Source organism: Piliocolobus tephrosceles, chromosome 5 (assembly GCF_002776525.5).
Source record: "Piliocolobus tephrosceles isolate RC106 chromosome 5, ASM277652v3, whole genome shotgun sequence".
NCBI classification, from domain to species: Eukaryota; Metazoa; Chordata; class Mammalia; order Primates; family Cercopithecidae; genus Piliocolobus; species Piliocolobus tephrosceles.
Window position 1 is genome coordinate 141,401,243 of NC_045438.1, and position 6,604 is coordinate 141,407,846.

General features: G+C 42.5%; 3 non-coding genes across 3 annotated transcripts; all 3 read right to left on the reverse strand.

Annotated features, from left to right (window-relative positions):
- Positions 1–1,749: 1,749 nt before the first annotated feature.
- TRNAQ-CUG lies at positions 1,750–1,821 on the reverse strand. The gene has a single exon. It is a non-coding gene; the product is annotated as a tRNA-Gln (tRNA).
- Positions 1,822–3,261: 1,440 nt separating this feature from the next.
- TRNAI-AAU lies at positions 3,262–3,335 on the reverse strand. Its single transcript has one exon. It is a non-coding gene; the product is annotated as a tRNA-Ile (tRNA).
- Positions 3,336–6,531: 3,196 nt separating this feature from the next.
- TRNAV-UAC lies at positions 6,532–6,604 on the reverse strand. The gene has a single exon. It is a non-coding gene; the product is annotated as a tRNA-Val (tRNA).

A 6,604-nucleotide genomic window follows, 5' to 3' on the forward strand; every position in this document is an offset into this window, starting at 1 on the left:
GGGGAACTCTTTTTCTGTTGCAAATGTATTTCTGTTCTGTTTCTGCCACAGAATTTTATCCCAATATTACGTATTTTTATGCTTAAAGACCCTGTCATAACGCACAGCAACGGAAAATACTTAATATAAATTGAAACCTCTAAATTTTTTTTATTTCCATTAATAATCCCCGAGAGTTTCACCGTTTTTCTTCTGGTTTGAATTACCTTTATATTCAATGGTGGCATACAATAACGAACACAAATCAACAATTTTGGTAAGTAATTTAGTATATATGAAAAGTAGAGTTGCATTGGAAATGCATCTTTTAGTGAAATGGCTGTTAACATGTTTTTTCTCCATCAATTCATGTGTCCGCGGATAAATACTTCTTATAGCTGGAATAAGAAAGGTTCGGTGGAATTAACAACAAAAAGATCAGTAGATTGTCGTTTTGAATAAGTCCGAGGCTTCCAAAAGGTGTTTTTATGATTATTTAAGGTGCATTATTTAAAGTGGAACCTTCAACACATTCCCATTACGTTTATCTAAGTTTAATAAATAAATGGTAGCAGTAGATAAAAGTGATGGCGAGCAGGAGATTTGGAACCACGCAAAATATATAACTTTACGGATATTCATATTTGATAAAAGTCAAAGAATTTTCCTACTAGTCTCAATAATTGTAAAAAAAAATAAAATGAAAACACTAACTTTCCACGGCCCAATATGTACGTTCCGATTTGTTAAAAATTGAATGTTATTAGTTGGAAGTAAATGAGGAATTTGTCAGTTCCTTCATGAAATCATGTAAAATACGCAATTGAGAAGCGCAACTCTGTGTCTTGTTTACAGAAGACTTTGGAGACACCAGCATTTCCAATTGTTCTGTCACAGTAAGATGTTATCTAAAAGGCGAGAATGATTCGCAGGGGAAGATGGAAGTAGGGAGCATTCACATCCCTTAGGGAGTTAGTGCGCGGTAGGGGAGACACATTTGGGGAAATGTTTCTTTGTAGCCTCTAGGATCTCGAGGTCTCCGGTGCAGCAACCCTGTCGCTAAGCTTCTCTGCTGCACCGGGCGCTGGCTTCTCTGACATTCCTTAGCGCAAGAACTTTTTCCTGATCACATTCCCTGCCTTCTCTCCTCGCTCACCGCTTTCTTCTTTCGTCCCCGCCTCTCTCCAAAACCAAACCGCCCCAGCAATTTCCGGGTGATTGAACTTCTCCAATCGTCTAAGAGGGTCCGAGCTCTGAAATCCCTTCTTCAGGAGCTGGTCCATGCCCAGACGTGGAAATACCAAGAAAGCCGAGTTGCTGCGCACCCAGTAATGCGCTCAGGGAACCCTCACTAGGAAACGCTGAGAGACTCTGGGGGTTGGGGAGAGTGGGCGGGCAGGGGGCGTAGAGTAAACTCTGTTATGCTGGGACAGGGAGTCTTTTCAGCTCATTTCCTCCTCTTCTCTGTCCAAGCAAAACTTGCTTGTGCAAACTCCAAGCAGCAATTATATTGACTATTGACTGTCGCCAGTTGTATCTTCCCGTCACCTGTTCTATCGGCCCAGCCCTCAGAAGTTGAGCTTGTATCCCCTTGTGGTCTTGTCTGAGGACAGTTTTCTCTCGGCTTCGGCGACTGTCAGCTCTTCCAGACCCATTACGTGGGTAAATCCTTTCCTCAGTTTCCATCCCAACTTTTCTCTGTCCGTGACTATCACCAAATTTCCTTTCCTCTTCTCACCAGCCTCAGTTTTAGCAGAAGACAAAAACCTAAGGTTCCACCGAGACTTGAACTCGGATTACTGGATTCAGAGTCCAGAGTGCTAACCATTACACCATGGAACCTACACCTACACTCGGATTTCCTAAAGTCATAGGTGACCTATTTCGCCACCTTAGGTTCCTTCCCTCTGCCCCGTAGTTTGGGTGATGGGTACATTCTGCTTTTCCTCTTGGAGGATTAAGTCAAGAAGACGCTTACCTGCCACATGCCTACATTCAACACTTTTACACCAGAGTCGTCATGTAAAACGTTGACTTCCAAATGTCCGGAGTACTCTCATCACTGTATTTCCTTTCAAGTGGTTTAGGAGCTTGGCGCCCCGGGCCTCGGGCCTTTCTATTTCATCAATAGAAAACAAGTGAGATTGTTAAACAAGACTGTGTGCCAGGTTCCAGGTACACAGTATACCAGGTTACCGTGTGCCAGGTTTTGTGACAAGTGTTTTCCATTGTTACCTCACCTGTGAGGCTCACAACCACGCTGTGAGATGGGACCCATAATTTCTATTTTACAGGTGAGAAATTTGAGTCAGATACCTGAGATGCTTTACACCTTTTCGTTATAGATCTAATTATTTTCTCAAAAATCATTTTTACCAGGGTGACATGTAGCGTTTTTGAGGACACGTTATGGAAAGATTTTACCGAAGTCACAGGTGAGCCAAGTTGCTGTTTACAGAAAACTGAAATAAATGCACTTGAACTACAGGGTTAGAGGAAGATTCCAGCAACCCTAGGATAGCAATTCAGGGAAAGAAGGGGAAGAGTAGACAAAGGTCCCTCTGGAGTCTCCCAGGACAGTGCACAGCTCCTCGGTCCTTCCACTGCCCTTCACCAATGAGGAATATGTACAGGGTAGACTTCCAAACGGACACAACGAAAACTCCCTGCTTCTCCTTCGCATATCCCTTTGTGACACACACAGGAGCCCATGTGAAAACACACACACACACACACACACACAATCGGTTTCTGTGAACAAAATAAAACAAAAAAGTCTGTGGTTCCTTGTTTAAAGTGATAGCTTCCTCACAGGGCAATTTTGTCTCTCAGTTAAATTCGAAAGGGTTTTCAGAGACACACATCCACAGCATTCTAAGAATTTATTCTTTATCTTGTGTCTCGACAATTTGAGAAAGAAGGTAGGTTTCAGGACTAATTTGGAAGGAAAATGTGAAATCAAATAAGCTTTATTTTTTTAAAAAAATGCCAGTTATCTTTCCTCTCCTTGAACTCTTTCCGCGCCCCCCACCCGCACTCTCATTAAGCAGGCTCCCAATCTCTGCTCTGAACAACTTTGTGTCCCCAATCCTTATTCCTGGAGGAAACAGAAAGAACATTTAAAACAAAAAAAAGAAGAAGAACATTACCTGGGGAGATGTAGCATTTCAGATGATTAGGAAACAAACTTAGGTTCTAGGTTCATTAAGAAACGGGGACGGTGAATTTGAATCATCTTAGAGCATGAAAACCAAATTTCTCGGAGGGGAAAAAGGAAGTGAGTGGCCCGTACGGGGATCGAACCCGCGACCTTGGCGTTATTAGCACCACGCTCTAACCAACTGAGCTAACCGGCCGCTCCTAGGAGATTGGCTTTGTTATTCTGCTCACCCATATCCCCGCCCCTGCTCCGCTAAAGTATTAAATTCTTTAACGTAATTCCTGTTTGTCTTACAGGGAGGAACAATTTCTTAGTTGCTTTAGAGTCTTAATAGAAAGAAAGAGAAATGTCCTCTTAATGCAAAAACAGAACAAAATAGCTGTATTCGTAGACTTGAAAGAGGACGCTTAAACATTTCAAACTGTGGCTAATGGCCCAAAAATTTATGGAAATATTTGCTGCCTTCTGAATGTCTAGTCAATACATGCAGACAATGAATCAGATTCGGTGATGTGTTAACGAGTCTTTGCTTCGTAAAAGCCTCTCACTAAAACAACATACAAATTGGTACCTGAAGGATTTTCCCAACGAGTCTGATTCTCGATAGTCCCACAATCGAGATCGTCCCAGGTTTCTTTTGTCCAGATCCTCAATTTGGGAGTCTTCCTATGTGTTCCCTTAGATTCCCAAAGTGAACTCAAATCAAAGGTCGCTTCGAAGACCTTGGTATTGGAAAATGCTGGAAATGTGGTTCTAGTCACCATTCTAGGGGCCGTTAAACCGAATCATTGTCTACTCAGCCATTGTTTCCCAAAAGCATTACCATTGTTTTTAATATCTTGTTTATCATTCCAGAGATTTTGAGTACATAGACAAAGTTACCCAAGTGTTTTCTTTTTTCTCTTCACGAATAGTAGCATTTTATACACTTTTTAAATCCCTTGCCTTTTTAAATTTTTACTTACAATGTATTTTTGCAACCTTTCCATATCAGAATAGACAAATGTTCTCCATTCTTTTAAAAATATGTATAGTATTATATACACTATACACGTGTATACCTATGTAACAAACTTGCACGTTCTGCATATGTACCCCAGAATTTAAAGTATAATAATTAAAAAATAGATGTGTAGTAGTTGGCCAGGAGCAGTGGCTCACGCCTGTAATCACCACACTTTGGGAGGCCGAGGTGGGCAGATCATCTGGGTCAGGAGTTGGACACCAGCCTGGCCAACATGGTGAAACCCCATCTCTACTAAAAATACAAAAATTATCCAGGCATGGTGGCACACGCCTGTAATCTCAGCTACTCAGAAGGCTGAGACAGGAGAATCACTTGAACTTGGGAGGCGGAGGTTGCAGTGAGTGGAGATTGTGCCACTGCACTCCAGCCTGGGCGACAGAGTGAGACTTCATCTCAAAAAAAAAAAAAAAGTATAGTATTCAATTATGTTAGTATATATCATAGTTTAATGACCAGTTAGTTTAGTTTTCCATCCTGCTATTGCAAACTATTTATGTCTATGAACATACACCATCTCTGATATCTACCATGATACCACGCATTCATGTGGAAAAGCTGCATCAAAGAATACGTATATTGGCAATTTTGACAGCAATTGTCCCCCTGTGTTGTAGAGGATTGATCCCAATATTCTTTTTCCTTGTTTGTTTGTTTTAACTATATTGAGCACAAATAGGACGCTGGGCACATTTCTACCCCTCTTTCTTCCTGAATTACAGTCAGTGAAAATGTAGAGAAATTCATACTGCGGAATGTTTGTTTCTGGAATATCACCTTCTCTCAGTTAGGCAAGACTTTGGGAATGTGATAGAATCAGGTGGGAGAAGGAAGGGTCTGAATGGAGAGCAAGGAGAAGGACCAGCAGAGGCCTTCCTTTGTGCACCTCAGAGAGAACAATATGGCAAAAACACCTGATGGGAGAGGAGCTAAGACAGTGTCAGTGTGTCTGGTGATTAAGACTGAGCTGCAGAGTGATGTGCAAGCAGTAGGAGATGACAACTGAGGAGGAGAGAACATGTGCATGCTGCAGGACCCTCTAGTAGATTATTATAAATAAATCAGGATACTTTACTTGATAGTGAAGAGGATGGGGCACTAAAATTAACAGGCATTAATTGATCTATATTGAGTCTAAACTAAGAACTATGATTACTCTGTATGGGCCAAGTTAAGGATTTTTGAATTGGCCCTACCAACAATGGGAATCCATGGAAGGATTTTAGGCAGAGAAGTCTCATGAACAGATTTGCATTTTGAAAAGATCTTTTTAAGTTCCTGTAACAGACAAGCCCATTGTTACTGGGCCCATGCTTAGCTTCCATCGCTGACATTAGGCTATTCAATTCATGTAATCAATCTGCCAGCACTGTAGTGGCTAATTATTTAGGCTAGCTGACAAAAACTGGTAGAATCATTCCAGTTAGTTAGTTGTTTAGTTCTTCTGTGGTGGACGCACTCTGGTTAACTTAACTTGTGACACAAAGATCTTCACGCTTTGTGTGCACACAGCTCCCCGTCTAGGTTCCTTTCGAGGACCCCAGTGTATGTACATGTAGGGAAACACGCTAACTTTACCCCATATCCACCTGGAGCGTCCTTAAGTGGAACTTTACCATGCCCCGGTGGGAGCCAGGTTCCCAGTAGCGAGTGAGCAACCAGAGCCCAGCCTGGACCTGGAGAGGCGGGTCCGGCCCAATGTTCCATGCAACGCTATCTTCCCGCAAAAGTGCTATTACGCATTGACCTCGCAGTGGAAACGCTCCGAGCCAAAAGGCCCTTAAACAAGGCTCCTGAGAACCTAATCCCTGAGGTCTTTGTGGCGATCGGGAGATGGGACCATCAAGGGAAAGGATCGTGGAGAAACACGCGACGCAGTAGCCTCTGCCCTAATTGAGCTCTCCCTGCAGAATCTTGTCTTATACGTATTCCCTCGTCATTCTCTCTTCTTTTCTTCCCTAAAAGTCATGCGATGTTTGAAAATACTGTCTGACAATAAATGAATTGCTGGAGACTGGTAATGTTCACTCAAGTGGTCAGGGACTCTTGGTCTAGAAGCAGCTACTCATACTTATGGAAATCCCCAAGAGCCTCTCTTCGAATAAAGCCAGCAGGCAACAATTCGCATTAGGAAGAGAGCAGAGACCCCTTCATCCCCAATCTCGCCCCCTTTAAAGGCAGGAACCTCCTCCTATTCAGAACACTGCTGACAACATGCAGAGAGAAATACCTAATAGAACAGTATTAATGCTTTTTGAAAGCTGAGAGTGTTCGAGAGATCGTGCAATGGTGCCTTTGTAAAGACGTCCACTGACAAGGTAAGCTAAGGGAATCTTGAAAAACAGAAACACCCCGAAAAATTACAAGTTGTTTCCGCTCGGTTTCGACCCGAGGACCTTTCGCGTGTAAGGCGAATGTGATAACCACTACACTACGGAAAC